Source organism: Anolis carolinensis, chromosome 6 (genome assembly GCF_035594765.1).
Source record: "Anolis carolinensis isolate JA03-04 chromosome 6, rAnoCar3.1.pri, whole genome shotgun sequence".
NCBI classification, from domain to species: Eukaryota; Metazoa; Chordata; class Lepidosauria; order Squamata; family Dactyloidae; genus Anolis; species Anolis carolinensis.
In genome coordinates, this window is record NC_085846.1 from 80,928,363 (window position 1) to 80,949,413 (window position 21,051).

Below are 21,051 nucleotides of genomic sequence, written 5' to 3' on the forward strand. Positions count from 1 at the left end.
TTTGCTTGAAGGAACATTATTAAAAGATTTGAGTTGTTAATGCAATAGCTATTTGTTTCAACAAAAACAAAGGAGTTTACAAAAGAATCCCCATGGTATCACCAGCATTTATTAAAACTAGACACTTTTTTAACTTTGGCTACATGCGATATATTGGGTTGGATCCAAATTTAGGTGTCTGCAAATCAGGACAGGAGAAGTGGATTCTTTGATTCTTTTCTCCCACTTTTCCAAATCAGAGCTCTACCCCCTGAAAATGCCAAATAGAGGGTGAAGTGACCCTACTGAATGAGATAAACAGGAGAGGGTAAAGAAAGAGGATGCCCATATTAGGTGGATGAACTTTTAGAAGGAGATCATTTCAGCTGGCAGAAGATCTTGGCTTAAAGCTATTATAAAGTATCAGAGAAAAGCTAAGTATGAGTGCAAGAACAACAAACAAATAAATAATATAAATAAACTTTATTTAGACCCTGCCACCATCTCCCCGAAGGGACTTGCGGCAGTTCACAAAAGTACTTCAAAGTGCTGCACATAAAAAAAACATAAGCATATAAAACAACAACCATAAGTTTATAAACAATGAACACCACAAGTAATTTCCCTTGCCAATAATATTTCACAATTTGTAGGAGCCAGACAATGTAGGTTCTCATTAAAATCACTTGTTGCATTAATTTTATTGAAACCAAAGTTCAAATTATGTCAATACATTTCCATGCATACCTCCTTAGAGGTCAATCTCTTTGAGGACAACGGAATTCATCCTGATGTCAGTTTGTTTGAGAATGAAGGCAGAGATCATCTGAAATGTATTGCATCCCTTTGTGTATCATAGCTGTCAAAGTGCCACACTTCCTAAGAGTGATGCTAGAACAAATTTCTTATTTACATCAATGCTACTAGTGCTGATGCTGATCCTGGTTGGGGAACCATTGGCCACCACCTTGTGGAGAGTCTTTAGGAAAGAAAAAAACTCCAGCTTCTGCCAACCTAGCAGTTCGAAAACATGCAAATATGATCAACAGGTACCACTCCGGCGGGAAGGTCACGGTGCTCCATGCAGTCATGCCGGCCACATTACCTTGGAGGTGTCTACGGACAATGCTGGCTCTTCGGCTTAGAAATGGAGATGAGCACCAACCCCCAGAATCGGACACTACTGGACTTAACATCAGGGAAAACCTTTACCTTTACAAATAAAATCCTAGTCCCTGAGTCTTTGATGAAAAAAATCCATCTGGGTCCACCATATCACATAAATTAAGGACTTATCTAGGCAATATATCCCAGCACTAACCAACTTTTGGGACAGGAGCCTGGGTTTATGGAAGACACAGACAGAAAGCATGCTCTATCTCATAATACTCAATTTTTCTTATAGGACTTATAAGATTTACATGTATACAAATGCACTGAAATGTAAAAATGCCTGTTCAGTGTTCAGATGTCAGATGAACCAGGTTAAATAAATATGTCAGGGCTGAAGGGGGGGAGCAGAGTCGGAGCCATGGCCATTGCTCTTTAAATTCTCGACTACAACATAGTTAAAATACATAGATCAAAAGACTATTCAAACAAATAGACCTAAGATTAAAGGTAAAGGTTTCCCCTGACGTTAAGTCCAGTCATGTCTGACTCTGGGGGTTGGTGCTCATCTCCATTTCTAAGCTGAAGAGCTGGCGTTGTCCGTAGACACCTCCAAGGTCATGTGGCCAGCATGACTGCATGGAGCGCTGATACCTTCCCGCCGGAGCGGTACCTATTGATCTACTCACATTGGCATGTTTTCGAACTGCTAGGTTGGTAGGAGCTGGGGCTAACAGCGGGCGCTCACTCTGCTCCCCAGATTTGAACCTGGGACCTTTTGGTCTGCAAGTTCAGCAGCTCAGCGCTTTTACACACTAAGCCACTGGAGGCTCCAGACCCGAGATTACAACACATTAAAAACTAGCTTAGCTATCTGGCAATGCCCAGGTTAGGTATTTTGTGATGATAAATATTAGAAATCACCATTGTTTGTTTTTGAATTTTATGAATGGTCCCATTAGAAAATGCGTAAGATTGTGGGTAAATTACAGCTACCATCATCATCTGTCATTACTCCCAAATTGCACCAGTAGTAAAAGTTGGTCATGGGGGGTATGTATGCCAAGTTTGGTCCAGGGCCATCGTTGGTGGACAATGTTCTCTGGAACTTCTCCCTGGATGTGGGGTGAACTGCAAATCTCATCATCCAGGGTCATCCCCCCCCCCCCAACCTTTCCAGTATTTTCTGTTGATCATGTTGACCTATGCACCAAGACTGGTCCAAATTCAAATCCGTTGTTTGCGGGAGTTGCAAACCTCTACGAAAGTGGGAGCCGTCTTGGAAAATACATACATAGATACAAACATATTTTCACTTTTATATAGAGAGATAGCTCGTGAACCATGATATGGTCCTGTCCAAAGAAGTGCTGCTTTTGCCTTTGTACATATTGTCTGGGGAACCTCTGTGCCTCTCCTCGGGAACCAGTCAAGGGCTGCAAATGTTGTGAGAGTTGTCCATTCTTGTCGCTGCATTGTAGCCTCCATTAGGCAGGGAAAGGGGATGGACAAAGCTCAGCGATGGTTTACTTTTTAGTGTTAGTTTTGCAGGAAGGCAGGCATTAAGAGAGAGAGTCCACGATAGGAGTCCACAATAGCTAAAAGACAAGGCTTTACTGCTACTTGCTTCTTTTTAGCCTCCATTAGCGATAGGGCAGGGAAAGGAATTGGATGGAGCTCAAGCTAGGTTTTTACTTTTTAGTGTTAGCTTTGCAGGACTCCAGTGGTGCAGCGGGTTAAACCGCTGAGCTGCTGAACTTGCTGACCAAAAGGTTGGCGGTTTGAATCTGGGGAGCGGGGTGAGCTCCCTTTGTTAACCCTGGCTTCTGCCAACCCAGCACTTCGAAATTTGGTATTGATAAAAAAATAATAGTGTCTAAAGAATAAAGACACATGTCAGTTCTTACTGCCCAAAATATGACTGTTCTGGGATTGCCCAATTCCCATACCATCCAAACAGTGTCCCCTGAGTTTAATTTTGTTTTCTTCATCTTCCTTCTCCTCTACAACGTCTGATCTGTAGCTGTGATTGGGGAAAGCACACAGTGCTGTTGCTGCTCCAGTGGAGACAGACTTAGAAGAGACAGCTGATCAAAAAAGGGCTTTTAAAGAAATTCCCAAGAGGCTATCCCAGAGTTGAAGCTTAGGTTCTGGGCCTTCTGGGGATTGGATCTCCCAAAGGTAAAAGTAGGATTATTTGATGTGTGTGGCTGTGTGATCATGAAACAGCTGCCTGCCTTAAGTTTAAACGGGGACATGTGTCTTCACATATTGTGTGTTCTGGAGAGGTCAGGGAATCCCAGTGAGAGTTTCTGATCCTACCCTCTGCACATCGTTGGTCTTCCTTTGCCTTGCCGCTGCTGGCTCTGGTTGTCACTTTCCCAAAGCTGTTTTTTTGCTGCTCAGTTTGAAAAGGAGTGAGTTTCTCTAATAAAAAAGGCCAAATCATTTGGATGGTTAGAGTTAGCACCACAAGAAGGTGTGAGTCAATCTCCTAAAGAAGGGCAAAGTCACTCTTGGATTGATTCTTTTGTTGCTGGGAACAGATGTCATCGATTTGTGCTGCCCCCAAGTCTTAGGAGAGAGGATCAAATTTAGGAAGTTGAATAATTAAACTAGGGGAAATAAACAAGGGCTTTTGTTTGGACATAGAAAACTCATCCTGAAGTTCCGAAATGGAAGACTCCATCTGTTTTAGAATAATACCTTTCCAGTAAGAAAGAATAAACCATTTGGAAGGCCTAGTTTTTTTCATGTCAGGAGTGACTTGAGGGAACTGCAAGTCACTTCTGGTGTGAGAGAATTGGCCATCTGCAAAGACATTGCCCAGAAGCCCGAATGTTTGATGTTTTATCATTCTTGTGGGAAGCTTCTGTCATACCCTCACATGAGGAGCTGGAACTGACAAAACAAACTCATCTGTGCTCTCCCCGGATTTGAACTGGCATCCTTCAGGTCAGCAACCTAACCTTCAAGTCAGCAGTCCTGCCCGCATAAGGGTTTAACCCATTGTTCCTCCGGGGCTCTGTGATACCACTTTAAGTGCTATGACTCGAAACGTTATGGATTTCAGAGTTTTGCAGGGTCTTCTGTATCCGTCTTGTGGGTCCTGAAGTGGTGTGGAATCCCAGGAATCACATGACATTATATAGGACCACATTTGTTGTTCTCAGATAAGAAATGTATTTATTTTCCCACTTCACAGGGGTTCTGTGGGAATACCTTTGAGTTTCTTTTAAAAGATATTTTCTTTCTAGAAACATTAAGAATTTCCCAAAAATCCATGGATGATCCAAACGTTCTGATACTCGATGGGCTTGCTTGCAGTGGAAAATGTATCTTCTTCTCCAATTGTAGACCCCAACCCACTCTACTTCAGTTAGCCATAGCAGCTAAAAATATTAATTTTTTTGAATTTGTAAAACATTCACCAAAAATCAGATGTGCTAATCTTTCTGAAACTTGAGGGGAAAGCTGCCCTAGTTATGTTATGTAATTGTAGAGAAATTCAAGGACAAAGGTCTTGTAGTTTGTTTTTTTAAAGGATTTTTTAAAATCCTTAAAAATCCCTAAAAATGAATAGACGACTGAAACGTTCTGAATCTTGGGGGGAGGGTGGTGCCAGTGGTAAATATGTTCTACCATTGTAGCAAGTTCCACCCCAACAACTCAAAAAATGAGTGAGAAAGTAGCCCTGAAAGGCCCCCCTATGCAATTACTTAACGAAATAGTAATGAAAAATCTGTTAATCTCATTATAATTACAAAACAGACACTTACGATATGTTAGAAACACTTTAGAAATGACTCAGTAGCACCCCCAATTTTGTAATGACTACTGAAACTTTTTTTAATTGATCACACAGCCCTATTAGTTAACAATAACATAACAGTGATTCTATTTTATCTTGATTTGTTACATTAATCTAAATACTCTTAAGGCACTTGATTCTGTCTGATCTGGGAAGCTAAGCAGTGGAGTAGGGCCCGGTATTTGTTTCCTATGTCCCATTTGTGCTTTTGTACCGTACCATTCATTCATATTGCACAGTACAGCAGACCCCTTCCCACATAGATGAAGAAGTGAAACGAAAGTGAAAGCAGCACAAAACTGTTTGCTTTGCTGCTGTTAATTCCTTTGCCTGCCGTGCTTGTTGCCTCTTGCCTGCCTCAGTGCCTGCATTGCAACCTGCTTATTCTTTCACCTCAAGTCTCCTCTGCAAATCAAGAGGGAGACCTCTCAGAATCAGTGGTGCCTTAAGCCCCTGCCTTTGAGCTCAGGTCTCCTCTACAGATCGAGAGTAAAACTTCTCATAACCATTGATATCTTAAACCCTTGGGTTAGAGAGTGAGACCAGCAGGGAAAGAGGGGATGTTTTAAAGATTTTGTTTATAGAAAGATAAAAATTCCTAAAATTCAGGGATGACCCAAATCTTGTAAGAATTGGAGGGCTAAAAGTGGTAGATATGCACTCCATGTGTGGTGATTTTCACCCCTCTAGCCCTAAAACTGAGCAGAAGTGGAGCCTGGGCAGCCCACCCATTGCCGCCAATGGGACGAATGCATTCCTATATTCAGATGGCGAAACAAAAGAGCTCATTCGCATGGGTGCCGGTTTTGGAAGTAGCAGACGATCACGGAAACGGCACCATACTAATGGAACAAACAGAAACGGGTAGCGATTTTATACAAATACACAAGTCTATAAGCAGCAGAGCCGGTCCAACAATGAGGCAAATTAAGCGGTCGCTTGGGGAGCAAAACATACGGGGGCGCAGTCGAGACTGCTTTTTCTGTAGATTTCTTGTAAAACATGATGTTTTGGTGCTTAATTTGTAAAATCTTAATGTAATTTGATGTTTAATAGGCTTTTCCTTAATCCCTCCTTATTATCCAACATTTTCGCTTATCCAACGCTTTTATTTTTCAGTGATTGGTTTGGTGGGGGGGGGGGGGCAAAATTCTGTTCACTTACACTTGAAAATTACCTAGGGCCGGCTCTGATAAGCAGTCTCGGCCAGTGCCTTGCTCTCAAATATAGCCTACAGCACTTGGCATTCTTTGGCAATCTCCCATCCACGAACTAACCCATATCTTGCTTAGCTTCTAAGATTAGATAGGACCTGGTACCTTTAAGATATTTAGAGCATTCCTACGCATAGCAGAAATGTAATTGGTAGTGCAGACCCATTGAATCAATGGGATTTATGTAAGTAATGATTTACCATTGGGTAATTGAGTTAGTGGACTCATTCTTAGATTTGTTGTTGTTTGTTGTTTTTGTGTGCCTTGAAGTCATTTCAAATATATATCAACTGTATGGAGAACCTATTATGGTGTTTTCTTTTTGATGGATGAATTGTTATTGCCTTTCTCTGAGTCTGAAAGAGTATGACTTGCCTAAGTGTATGTCTATGGCTATGTCCAGATTTGAACCTTTGTTTCCTGAAGCCCTAGTCCAACACTCAAAATACTGCACTATCCTGGTTCTAAAACTCATGAACGTCAAGGCCAAAATTATTAACTCAACCCAAATGCATCAACATCGAAATCAGAATTAGCACAATGTGGACAGTTGGTGGCAAAACACTATCAAATGTTGAATAAACTGTAATGAAGAAAATATGTTGCTGTGATCTTTAGAAGAGGATTTACAAGTATATAGTATTCCATTGGTTTTTATGAAAATCAGAGATGGTTAGCTGTTAACATTGAGTAATCATCTGACATGCAGCCATTATACTTCGTCTCTCTTGCCATGATGTCAAACCACCATCCCACTACTTGCGAAAATGATTTTTAATGTATGTCCCAGGATCCTATATCTATTCTCTGGAGCTCAAGAGAAGTTTTGGACAGGAAGGCACATATTGCATCTTTAAAGGCTGGTGCGTGCCCTTTTGCTCCAGCTGCTAATTGTTCTTTGGGGACAAATAGTCCAACATAAAGAGTCAGCTCTTGGTGCCAATCAATATCTTTAAATGAGAAATCTCAGTGCAAGGGGTGAAATATATGTGAAATTTTGTCCAACCAGGAGGCGGCATTTCCCTGCAGGGAATTCCCAGAATCCCTTTCAGCTGAGTAGACTAGACAAAATAATCAGGAGTGATTGTCCCCAGATGAAGAGCTTTTGCCAAGGAAAGCTGCACTCTGTACATCAATTTGCCAGGAGCATTAGATGGTAGGGAGGGAAATGGTTTCTGGACCTATAGGAAGAGAACTTGGGGGTATCTCCCCAGACTGAGCCTCAAAGCAGTATAATTAATGACTCTGGAGAGTGAGAAAGTGAGAGAGCCCTTTGAACGGGTATTTGAAACTTCTAAAAGGGGTATATCCCAGCACATGAAATTTCAAAGCTATTTAAATATTCACTACTTAGTAATCCTAGCCTCGGTTCAAAGGGAAGTGCCTTACAATCCCAGTCATTTCAGCTGTCTGGGAAATTTATCATGCTGATCTGTTACTGCTGTGACAAAGCTGAGTTTCAGTGCAGAGTAAGTTTTCTGAAAAGAAAAATCGTGGATGGAGACAAGGGAAACTGAGAACACAGAGCAATTGCAAACCACTTTTCCTAATCTATTTCTAACTTGATTAAAGCAACCATAAAACCTTGTGGTTTTGGCTATACTTTGCCCTGATCTGGGACCCTGACATTACAGATGTTTTGGACTTTGAGTGCCTGAGGTCCCAATCAGTATGCTCATTGGTAAGAGTTTATGAGAATTACGGTAAGCCTTCCACATTTGCTGGGGTTAGGGGCACAGAACCCACGTGAAAATGAAAAATCACAGATTATAAATATACTTTTTTTAACCTGAGGAAACATCTCTGCAGGAATTTCTAGTCCAGTGGTTCTCAACCTGGAGTCCCTAGATGTTTTTGGCCTTCAATTCCCAGAAATCCTAACAGCTGGTAAACTGGCTGTGATTTCTGAGAGTTGTTGCTTAGGTGATCCCTCATAGTTCAAGGACGATTGTCTTCCATCTCTGGTGTCTTGGGGGTGGGTTCTTAGGTGGCTGAAAAGACCTATTCTTGATCTGCATGTTCTCCCACAGTGAGGACATCTGTTTCCAGGTGGAAGGTGGTCCCGGTCAGGGTTGGCTTGATGGGCCTTCCTCTTGACACGTTTCTCCCTTAAGCCCTCCATTTTTGCCTCTTCGCACTCCGCAGCACTGCTGGTCACAGCTGACCTCCAATTAGAGGGCTTTCCGGTTGAGAGAGTTGTAGGCCAAAAACATCTGGGGACCCCAGGTTGAGAACTAGTGTTCTAGTCCTTCATCTCTATGGTCAACCTCTGCTGGAAATTGACCACAGAATTGCACTGGAGGCCCTAGAGATTTTTACAGGTGTTTTCTCAAATTCCCACAAAAGTCGACCATAGAGTTGCACTCGAGACCTAGAGATTGAGATAATATTTTAATCAAATCTGTGAATAGTAACCAGCTGCTATAAATCACTACTGACTGAGAGGTCATGACTTCGAAGCCCGGGTCGGGTTAAGCCTCCGACCATTAATAGCCCCAGCTTGCTGTTGACCTATGCAGCCCCGAAAGACAGTTGCACCTGTCAATTAGGGAAATTTAGGGACGCTTTATGCGGGAGGCTAATTTACAACTCCATAAAAAACTGCCAGCAAAACACGAGGAAAGGAATGCGGAAGTACAGCCACTACTGGACAGTGAAGCAACAGCTCCCCCTGTGACCGGAATCGTGAAGCTGGAAAAATGTTAAAAGTGCCTCTGAGTCTGTCTAATGTATGTTGTTTGTCTGCTGGCATTGAATGTTTGCCATATATGTGTTCATTGTAATCCGCCCTGAGTCCCCTTCGGGGTGAGAAGGGCAGAATATAAATACTGTAAATAAATAAATAATAAATAATAATTCTTTCCGAAGAAATATTGCATGTGGCTCAGAGGACACTTTAGCACCTTTACTAAACATGAGTTTTTGCACAATGTCATTTCAAAGCAGTAGCATTCCAGTTTTCTCTTTGTCATTTGGTCTTACCTTTTAATGCACTGGGAATGCCTTCTGAAAGTGCATTGCTCTAGCATTGGTACCAATGCGGTAACTAATTAATGCTTCTGCAATGAGATTAGGTGGATTCACATGGCTTTATGTCTTGGTTCCACTTCCCTGAACTGTACAATTTTGAAGTTCTTTTCTGACGCTATCCAGTTTTTCTGTATCTGCAATAAGCATTACCTTAGGACAGAATGGGAAGGTAGTCTTTAAAAATTTGGGTTTTGTGTGTTCAGATACATGCGTATGGAAAAAAACTATTTTTTTTAATAAATTGCTACCAAAATTATTCATTTGAAATAAATAATATTCTCTTTGTCTTTGCATGGAATTCAAGGTAGGGAAATGTTATAAGGTCTAAACTTCTCATTCATGTTCCCAGTCAGTGAGATCTGAGGGTGGCAGGACCAAAAGAAGTACCAGTCTTGAAGCTGGGTTGTGTGTTTTCTGGGCTGTATGGCCATGTTCGAGAAGTATTCTCTCCTGACGTTTCACCCACATCTATGGCAGGCATCCTCAGAGATTGTGAGCAACCTCTGAGGATGCCTGCCATAAATGTGGGCGAAACGTCAAGAGAGAATACTTCTGGAACATGACCATACAGCCATGTTCCACATGGCCTTGTGTGGAAAAAATACTTTTAAAAATACCTCTTCTAAGGGTACTGTAATGGCATTCAAAGCATTAAATGCCACATTAGAAAAAGCATTTATTTCTGCCTGTTTCAATGCAACACAGTCAGCATTATTAAAAAGTTGATTTAATGAGATCCCAGCTAATAAGAGAAACTGGGTGGAGCAGGAGTACTGGAAACAGTTGAGCACGTTCTTTTGTACTGTGTTTTGTATAACAATTGTGGGAATCTCTTCCTTGTTAACATCCTGGGAGCAGACATTTCTGGAAACTCTTTTCCAGTTATTGCTTCCTACTGTCTGGAAGATTCGTCTTCATTTCTAAAAGCACACACATTCAAAACAGATTTGTCATGTGCCTTTAAGTCATTTCAGACCTATGGAGACCCTCTCATGGAGTTTTCTTGGCAAGAGTGGTTGAGAATGGGTCGAGATTCAGCTGAAATGCACAAGCCTAATGGCAGTCAACCCTATTCAATAGGATTCCCAGACTATCTGCTGGGTGGATGGGTGGGTAGGTAGGAGTAAGAAATCTGTTATTTTTATTGCTAGATCCAAACTAATATGTTCTAAAATAGTTTCTGGGCATTTTTGCTGCATTCCATGACATTTGCCTTTCAGGGTAGACAATATTTGTATTCCAATCTTTTTACCAAACATGGGTTGGTGTCCTGGTAGTGATGCATGCCTATCTTAAGTCATGAATGGTGCAATATTCACCACAATAGAATGGATCATATTTCCTGATAGCAGCAGAAGTGCAGTTCCGCATACAGCAATATCACACCTTGTGACTCTGACTTGTGGTTTTACCTTGTGTACTGGGATTACACATTGTGCATTGTGGTTGCACATTGCACTTTCCTTTGTATATTATGGCTGTGCATTGCATATTTCACAATGGCACTTAGGGCCCTTCCATACAGCCATATAACTCAGAGGCAGAAAATCCCACAATATCTGCTTTGAACTGGGTTATCTGAGTCCACACTGCCACATATTCCAGTTCAAAGCAGAAAATGTGGGATTTATTCAATTGTGTGGAAGGGGCCTTAGTCAATTATATTCAAACCCATTTAGAGTTTCCTTGTGGAGAGAAAAAGCGGGGTTTAAATAGACATAATGATAAGAGTTGCACAACATTGCTGTTCTGCATGGAGGTTGTGTAGTGCTGGCGTACATCTTCACATGTGATATTTCCACTGTGCTAAGGTCCCAGGTTCAAATCCTGGGAGCGGAATGAGTGCCCGTTGTTAGTCCCAGCTCCTGCCAACCTAGCAGTTCAAAGACATGCAAATGTGAGTAGATCAATAGGTACCGCTTCGGCGGGAAGGTAACGGCGCTCCATGCAGTCATGCCAGCCACATGACCTTGGAGGAGTCTATATACAATGCCGGCTCTTCGGCTTAGAAATGGAGATGAGCACTAACTCCCAGAGTCAGACATGACTGGACTTAACATGACTGGACTTAACCTTTACCTTTAAGGTGATATTGCATTGCAACCAAAGTCTCCCATTTTGTAGAAGCCGGGTTGAATTAATTGCTGCTTGCTGCTAAGTAGATATGGCTAGCATTGCACTGTAATATGATAATCTTACTCAGGCATAGGCCCCATCATATTCAAGTAAGTAAATGGACATGGGATCATAGCCTTTGGAGAATTCATCTTCATTATTGTTTGATAAGTGCAAATCAACAATCCCCTAACAGAGATATAATAAAGAAAACCATGGAAGCCTTAACTGATCCCTGTCTGACAAAACTTCAGATATCTCTTGTCATTTATTGTTTAGTTATGTGTTTTCTAAAATTGGCTTTGAACCCCTCTTTCAGTACAAACACTCTCCCTCTTAGATGGTGTAATTTTGTAAGCACTAGGATTAGGAGGTAGTGGGTGGTCTCTTTTGAGTTCCCTTCCTACCGCTATGAATGCTGGAAAACATACCCACTGCCCTGTGGGGTCCCTTCCCCAATTCTACAGCTGTCCCTCTTAAAAAGGAAAGCCTTTTTAATTCTGCTATCTTCCCAAGCGTGGGAAGGTAAAACTAACGGCATGTAAGATAACTCACCTTAAATCGGCATGCCTAACCACTAATCAGATGATCTTTGTTGCTAAATAACAACCAGATGGGAAAACCTGAAAGCATATTTGGCCCATGGGGGATCAATTTCTTACTTGAAAAGCCAACCTTCTGCCATCTGTTAGTTTAAAGATGTTGAAAGAGCCAAAGCAATTTCTAATTTGTAGATATTTAGCTTAAATCCTCATGTTTCTGAGGATAACCATAGTGTAGTACTGAAATGTTGGCAGTAAATACCAAGAGTGTCACCAACTGTGAAATACTTTTCTTCCCATGCTTTGCCATGACAGTTGTCGAACGTCCCTATGAAGACATGTTGTCGTATTGAGAGTCTGGGGAGAACTGTGACTTGCTTATACTGTCAAACACTTCATCTACCACTATTATTCAAATAGAGATATACGAGGGTTATCCAGAAAGTACATTATGTTTTGGAATTAAAAATGAACAAAGTATAGGAGAAAACATTTACCATATGCAGTTGAAAACCACACCCAAATACCACATCTTACGTAGTCGCCATTCAAATCTAGGCACTTACCATAGTGATGAAGGAGCTTTGCAACTCCTTCCCCACTAAATTCTGCCACTTGTTTCCTCAACTACTTGTTTCCAACAATGGGGGCATGGCTGGCAATGCAGCATTTTGGCGATGTTGCGCAGCTGCAGGAAGGGGTGACTGCAGAGCCGGCCCTAGGTATTTTTCAAGTGTAGGCGAACAGAATTTTGCCCCCCCCCCAAACCAATCACTGAAAAATAAAAGCGTTGAATAAGCGAAAATGTTGGATAATAAGGAGGGATTAAGGAAAAGCCTGTTAAACATCACATTACATTAAGATTTTACAAATTAAGCACCAAAACATCATGTTTTACAAGAAATCAACAGAAAAAGCAGTCTCAACTGCGTCCCCGTATGTTTTGCACCTGAAGCGACCGCTTAATTCGTCTCATTGTTGGACCGGCCCTGGATGACTCGCTGGTTGAGGACAAGCGGCAGAATTTAGTGGGGGAGGAGTTGCAAAACTCCTTCATCGCTATGGTAAGTGCCTAGATTTGAGATGTGGTATTTGGGTGTGGCTTTCAACTGCATATGGCAAATGTTCTCTCCTATACTTTGTTCATTTTTAATTCCAAAACGTAATGTACTTTCTGGATAGCCCTCGTAGATAGTTAATGAAAGGAAGTGGTACAACCATCTCACCATGAATGAAACTGAATAGTTAAGCCAGTGGAAAAACACAGGAAATATGATAATAAAGCTTGATTGAGGATGCATCTACATACAGTTTGACACCAGTATTAACAACCATGGATCAATGTTACGGAATCCAGACATTTGTCATTTGGTAAGGTACCAGCACTCTTTGGGACTTTCTACACTGTCCTTATATTTCAGTATCTTGTCCCAGGTTATCTGATTTGAACTGGATTATATGAGTCTCCATTGCCATATAATCTGGGATAAGAAGTTAATCTGGGAACAGATCCTGGGATATAAGGACAGTGTAGAAGGGATCATAGGCAGTGAAGGATAAAGATCCTGTAAAACTCCTGAGCCAGGGCAGTTAAAGTCGTGTTGAACTGCATTCATTCTACAGATGTACCCTATTTTGATCTATTATGTTTGAAGCATGCATATTGAAGAGTCCATCAATGGCACTACTTTTCTGCAGTGATAGGATTATATTTTCTTATGAGACAAAAGCCAATGCCAATGGCAGCCCTGAGTTCCTTTGGGGAGATAGGGTGGGCTATACATAAAAATAAATATGCTGGTAGTATCAGAGAGGCTTACGCTGAGGACCCAGTCTAAGGACTGGTGCACATTAAGGAAAATAAATAATGACCACATATGATTTATATATAAAACTTTAGAGGGTGATGAAGAAATTGAAATTGTTCAAGAGTTTCCATCACTTGTCTCAGTTAATGAGAATGTAGATTGCAGTCAAGAAATCAGAAAATGACTAGGACTTGGAAGAGCAGTTATGAAAGAACAAGACAAAATCATGAAGTGTAAAGATATGTCATTGAGGATTAGTTAGGACTGTCTATGTCATTGTGTTTCCAAGGGTAGTGAAATCTGCTACTAAAGAAAGCTGAGAGTAATAAAATGAAGAATAATTCATTTTAAGACAAATCAAATACATAATTACATTATACTTTCTATTTTAAATTCCATTCTGTATTATCAGGAGTAACTAATAAATAAGACATCAGAGGCTGGAAAGAGCCGGACAATGGTAGCAAGTGATCATGTTAAGAATTACATTAGAAACAAGGATTAAGGGGTTAAGTTATATTAACAGAGGCCACACAGAGAATGTGATTTTTTCAAAAGGAATTTAAAGGAAGAGTGGAGGTCTAGCAAGTACATGCCTTCAATGTGAAAGTGAGAGCTTGCCTACTGATTGGTTGGCATTACAGCTCCACATATGATGAAACTTTTCGTTCTTCGAGATAGATTTTATGGAGCTTAATTGTTCTGCTTTTTGTCAATAAATTTAGCCTTCATATAAATCAGTCCCAAGTCAGCAGGTATCAATGAGACATAGTAATTAGGGCTATTAGCCGGTATAGTGTGCTAAACTATGACTGGAGACCAGGGTTCAAATCCCCACTCAGGTCCCTTCTATGCTGCCACATAATCCAGATTTTAAAGGTTTTCCCCTGACGTTAAGTCCAGTCATGTCTGACTCGGGGGTTGCTGCTCATCTCCATTTCTAAGCCGAAGAGCTGACGTTGTCCGCAGACACCTCCAAGGTCATGTGGCCAGCATGACTGCATGGAGCGCCGTTACCTTCCCGCAGGAGCGGTACCTATTGATCTACTCACCTTGGCATGTTTTCGAACTGCTTGGTTGGCAGAAGCTGGAACTAACAGCAGGCGCTCACTCTGCTCCCGGGATTTGAACCTGGGACATTTGGGTTTGCAAGTTCAGCAGCTCAGTGCTTTAACACACTTCGCCACCGGGGCTCCTAATCATTTGATTAGGATCCCCGATTATCCTTTGATAATCCAGATTATCAAAGCAAATAATCCAGATTATCCAGATTATCTATTTTGAACAGGATTATATGAGTAAACACTGCCATATAATCCAGTTCAAAGCAGGTAATCTCGATTTTATATGGCAGTGTCGAAAGGGCAGTGTAGTCATGGAAGCCCATTGGATGACCTTGGGCAAGTCACTCTCTTTACGCCTCAAGGAAGGTAAGAACAAATTTCCTGCTAACAGCTTTTGTCAAGCAAACCTTTGCAGTTCACCTTGCAATTGCCATAAGTTGGAAATGACTTGAAGGCATACAACAATCATAAGGTTGCCATACTTTTTTGGCCTGGATTCTAAGCAAGCCATCTGATGCCCATTTGGAACATTATCTGGCCCAGATTCTGAGCTTTTAATTACTAAAACAAGCAAATCCTTAGCTTTACAGGAGTTGAGATAAGGGTTAAAATGTAGATGCTGTTTTCTGTCAAACTTCTGCAAGTAACAAATCAGCGTGTGAATTAACAAGAATGCTAAAGGATTGGCAATATTTGAGACAAGGTGGTATGGTATTATAAAGGGTGTACGAGATGCTGAAAGAAAGCACAAAGAATATGACAATGGAGCATTAAAGAGGTAAAGGTAAAGGTTTCCCCTGATGTTAAGTCCAGTCATGTCTGACTCTGGGGGTTCGTGCTCATCTCCATTTCTAAGCCGAAGAGCCGGCGTTGTCCGTAGACACCTCCAAGGTCATGTGGCCGGCATGACTGCATGGAGCGCCATTACCTTCCCGCCAGAGTGGTACCTATTGATCTACTCACATTGGCTTGTTTTCGAACTGCTAGGCTGGCAGAAGCTGGAGCTAACAGCGGCCGCTCCCGCCGCTCCCAGGTTTGAACCTGGGACCTTTCGGTCTGCAAGTTCAGCAGCTCAGTGCTTTAACCCACTTGCCACCCGGGCTCCTAGCATTAAAGAAGCATGGGTAAATTAAAAGCTCAGTGAAGGAGCAGCAGAAATTCTCCACAAGGAGAGGAAGCAAATTACTTCATATGCTTTGCTCTCTGGTGTGGTCACCTCAAGATGCTACTTTGAGGAAAGAAAGAGCTGGAGAAAATCAAGAATTAGATAGTAGCTTATTAAGATTGATACATGATGTGGATATGAAGAAAACGAATCCTAGCAATGATAAAGGAAATAGAAGGTCCTTTTTGGTGGTCTAATTGCCTTTATATTTGTCTTTGAATTATGGTATGAGTGCCTGAATCGTGTAATCACATGCATCTTATTTAGGTCTCCTCTGTACACGTCAAATGTGTGGGAGATTGCAGTATTTGTGCTGTAGTCTTTAAAAAAATCAACAAAGATTGTTCTCAACTAATTTCCAGATAGGTTCAGCATAGACGCAACCTTTTATTCCTCAAGTGGGTTTCTGTTGAATTCTGAGATATAGCAGAACCAACTCCATCCCCAACCTTCTCTGGTCTTCATTTTATCAATGTATCAGTGAAGTGGCAGTTTTGTATTATAATGCTTTAAATCTAAGTTTTTAAAAAATCACACAGAAAGCCTGTCCTTCAAGCCATAGCACTATTCAGCAAACTATGCCCCAAGTTTTAAGAGCCCTAAATTAAATGTTCACAAAATGTATATACAGGCAGTTTCCAAGTTACAAACATCTGACGGCTCGAATGGGGGTTGGTTCTGCTATGTCTCAGAATTCAACAGAAACTCACTTGAGAATTAAAAGGTTGCATCTATGCTGGAAGAAACTCACTTGAGAATTAAAAGGTTGCATCTATGCTGGAAGTGAAAGTAATCTACCCCTAGGAAATGAAATTCATTAATGAAAGAGTTATCATAGGGGAAAGGTGTCTCACCAATCCTTGTTTCCACAACAAGCTAAATTTTTCAAAATCCAATTATCACAGGAACAGAAAATGAGGTGAAATCTTCTGAACTTCACTTCACTTCTTCACTTCACTTTATTTCTTAATTAGTCACTCTCCACCAGAGTGCTCCGAGCGACTTACAATTTAAAATATCATTCCACAATATAAAAACATTCAACATAAAAATATTCAACAGTGACTATTTGGCAAATTTGATCTGATTTACTTAAATGCACAACCAACAGAGGCACAGGTAGCAAAACAAACACCACAGGGGTGCTAACCTTTCCCTATGCTATCCAAAGCTAATATGTTTATATATTTGGTTGGAGTTAAACTTAAAAAATGTACATCTTCTGGCTTAAATACAAATTCAACGTAAGAACAAACCTATGAAACCTATCTTGTTTACAACTTGGCAACTTTCTGTATATTTGGGGATACTCTTAGCTCTACAAGATGGTGATTGGTATTGATGGTGATATTGCAGTGTGATAGTGATAGTAATACACTATTATAATTGCGTATTGTGTGTTGCATGTAGTATTGCTAGTGGTGTTGCGGCATGGTGGTGTGGTGCAATGTGGTGGTGTATGATGCTTATGTTGTACTGTACCAGTAATGTAATGTATTGTATGTACTACCTATAACTTATACCTATAAGCCGCCCTGAGTCCCCTTCAAGGTGAGAAGGGTGGGATATAAATGTCGCAAATAAATAAATACAATACAATACAATACAGATTCTATCAGGAAAACAAAATTAACATTAACAACATTGAGAATGTAAGACTTGTCTACACTAGTTTTAAAAAAAACCCATCCTAAAGTCTAGTCGTGTCCGACTCTGGGCATTCATCTCCATTTCTAAGCCAAAGAGCCGGCGTTGTCTGTAGACACCTCCAAGGTCATGTGGCCGACATGACTGCATGGAGCACTTTTACTTTCCCACCAGAGTGGTACCTATTGATCTACTCACATTTGCATGTTTTTGAACTGCTAGGTTGGCAGAAGCTGGGGCAAACAGCAGGAGCTCACTCTGCTCACCGGATTCAACTGCCAACCTTTCAGTCAGGAAGTTGAGCAGCTCAGTAGTTTAACCTTCTGTGCCACTGGGGGCTCAAAAAACCCATACTCAGGCCAAATTCAATGCTAGTAATCTTCATGATGCACAGAAAGTTCTAGTAAGTATCCATAACTCTTTATTCTTAAACCAATTTTGTTCTGCACTAAGCAAAATTTTATTTATTTACAGTAGAGTCTCACTTATCCAAGCCTCGCTTATCCAAGTTTCTGGATTATCCAAGCCATTTTTGTAGTCAATGTTTTCAATATATCGTGATATTTTGGTGCTAAATTCGTAAATACAGTAATTACAACATAACATTATTGAACTACTTTTCCTGCCAAATTTGTTGTATAACATGATGTTTTGGTGCTTAATTTGTAAAATCATAACCTAATTTGATGTTTAATAGGCTTTTCCTTAATCCCTCCTTATTATCCAAGATATTCGCTTATCCAAGCTTCTGCCGGCCCGTTTAGCTTGGATAAGTGAGACTCTACTGTATTTATTTATTTATTTACAGTATTTATATTCCGCCCTTCTCACCCCAAAGGGGACTCAGGGCGGATCACATTGCACACATATAAGGCAAACATTCAATGCCATAACATAGAACAGAGACAGATGCAGGCACGGACTGGCCTCGAACTCATGACCTCTTGGTCAGAGTGATTTGTTGCAGCTGGCTGCTAACCAGCCTGTGCCACAGCCTGGCCTTTGCGGTCATCTGACCAAAGTCATTGGGTCAATTTTGGCCCATTTCATTGTACATCCCCGCCCTGCTGGGCCACGATTAATCTGCCCCATGTATATGCGCCCATAGAAAAACATTTTATCAAAAAGAATATTGCTGATGTTAAGGGAAGACTGGACACATCTGCCACATTTGATTGGCACTTGCTCTGAAATATCTTTTTTTTTCTTACATAAAATAACACCTTTCAAGATTTTGAAGACTTAGCTATGTTAAACTTTGGGACCAAAAACAGCTTCTCTGTATCTACACAACAATATTTACCTTAAAAACAAGACATCTAATTTGGCATAAACTTTGCAGGTGTAGCGCACTTTATCCTCAGCCTGGAGTGCCAAGTTTGTTGACAGATCATTATACCTGTGGTTGGAGTGTGTAATTAGTGAAAGGGAATGGAAATCTAAAAGGTATATTTATATTTACTTTAACTGGCACTGACAAACAATAATTAGTAAGGAGCACAGACGTCTTACCATAGATTAACTCCTTACCACCGGTAAGTTCCACTATTTCAGGACCGAAACCTGAGGCCGAGGTAAGGTCCTTTGTGCATCAACCACAGTTTCACAAAGTATGCCATTCAAATTAGAACTACCAAGTACAACAACTGAGATCTTTGCGTGCATGTATATAAAGTAAAGGCAAAGGTTTATCCTTGACATTAAGTCTAATCGAATCCGACTCTGGGAATAGGTGCTCATCTCCATTGCTAAGCTAAAGAGCTCTGACATTAAGTTTAGTTGTGTCCAACTTGAACTGCTAGGTTGGCAGAAGCTGGGGCTAACAATGGGAGCTCACCCCATCCATAGATTCAAACCTCCGACCTTCCAGTCAGCAAGTTCTATAGCTTTAACCCGCTGCACTACAGCAGTTCCATGCATGTATATATAAATGCATATATAGGTAAAAGGTAAAGGTTTTCCCCTGATGTTAAGTCCAGTCGTGACCGACTCTGGGGGTTGGTGCTCATCTCCATTTCTAAGCCGAAGAGCCAGCGTTGTCCGTAGACACTTCCAAGGTCATGTGGCCGGCATGACTGCATGGAGCGCAGTTACCTTCCCGCCGGATCTACTATTGATCTACTCACATTTGCATGTTTTCGAACTGCTAGGTTAGCAGAAGCTGGGGCTAACAGCAGGAGCTCATTCCCCTCCGAGGATTTGAACCTGGGACCTTTTGGTCTGCAAGTTCAGCAGCTCAGTGCTTTAACACACTGCGCCACCACCAGGGGCCCTGAATGCATATATACATTATTATATACACATGTTTTCATATCCTCCAATATTTCACAAATGACAACCATAACACATGTGCCAAACAACACCCGTTTGTGGGGGGAAATTGCTTTTGTATTTTGAAATTAGTTTACAGTACTTAAATTAAGCTGAGGACAAAGCGGTAATGCAATTGCAGGAGAGAGAAACTGACACATTCAAAAAGTAGTTGAAAAAGTGGAATGGAAGAGGATTAAAAAAGGCTGTCTCTTTCAAATCAGGACAGTTGGAGAGTAAGCATTTTCAAGGCTGCATACTTTTCCTCCTGAGATTCTTTCCCCTGAGACCTGTAAAAGATTGTCCAGGCCCTAAGATTCGGCAACTCTAGGATATAGTAATAATGCCCTGGCAGAATATGTAAAGCAAAATGAAGAACCTGCTTTGATTGAAGTCAAAAATCGGAAACTCCTCAAAGCACAGCAGACAAAAAACCAGTTCAAGAAAACTGCACTACAAACTAGAGCTGACAGCTGGCACAACAAAACATTGCATGGAAAGTTCCTTGACAAAATTGAAGGAAAAGCTGATAAGGAGAAGACCTGGCTATGGCACACAAATGGGACCCTGAAGAAGGAGACAGAAGGCCTGATCCTTGCAGCCCAGGAGCAAGCCATCAGAACAAATGCAATTAAAGCCAAGATCGAAAAATCAGCTGATGACGCAAAATGCAGACTGTGCAAGGAAACTGATGAAACCATTGATCATATCCTCAGCTGCTGTAAGAAAATCGCACAGACAGACTACAAACAGAGGCACAACTATGTGGCCCAAATGATTCATTGGAACTTATGCCTCAAGTACCACCTTCCAGCAACAAAGAACTGGTGGGATCACAAACCTGCAAAAGTATTGGAAAATGAGCACGCAAAGATACTGTGGGACTTCCGAATCCAGACTGACAACATTCTGGAACACAACACACTAGACATCACAGTTGTGGAAAAGAAAAAGGTTTGGATCATTGATGTTGCCATCCCAGGTGACAGTCTCATTGACGAAAAACAACAGGAAAAACTCAGCCGCTATCAGGACCTCAAGATTGAACTTCAAAGACTCTGGCAGAAACCAGTATAGGTGGTCCTAATGGTGATCGGCACATTGGGTGCCGTGCCAAAAGATCTCACCCGGCATTTGGAAACAATAGACATTGACAAAATTACGATCTGCCAACTGCAAAAGGCCACCCTATTGGGATCTGCACGCATCATCCGAAAATACATCACACAGTCCTAGACACTTGGGAAGTGTTCGAC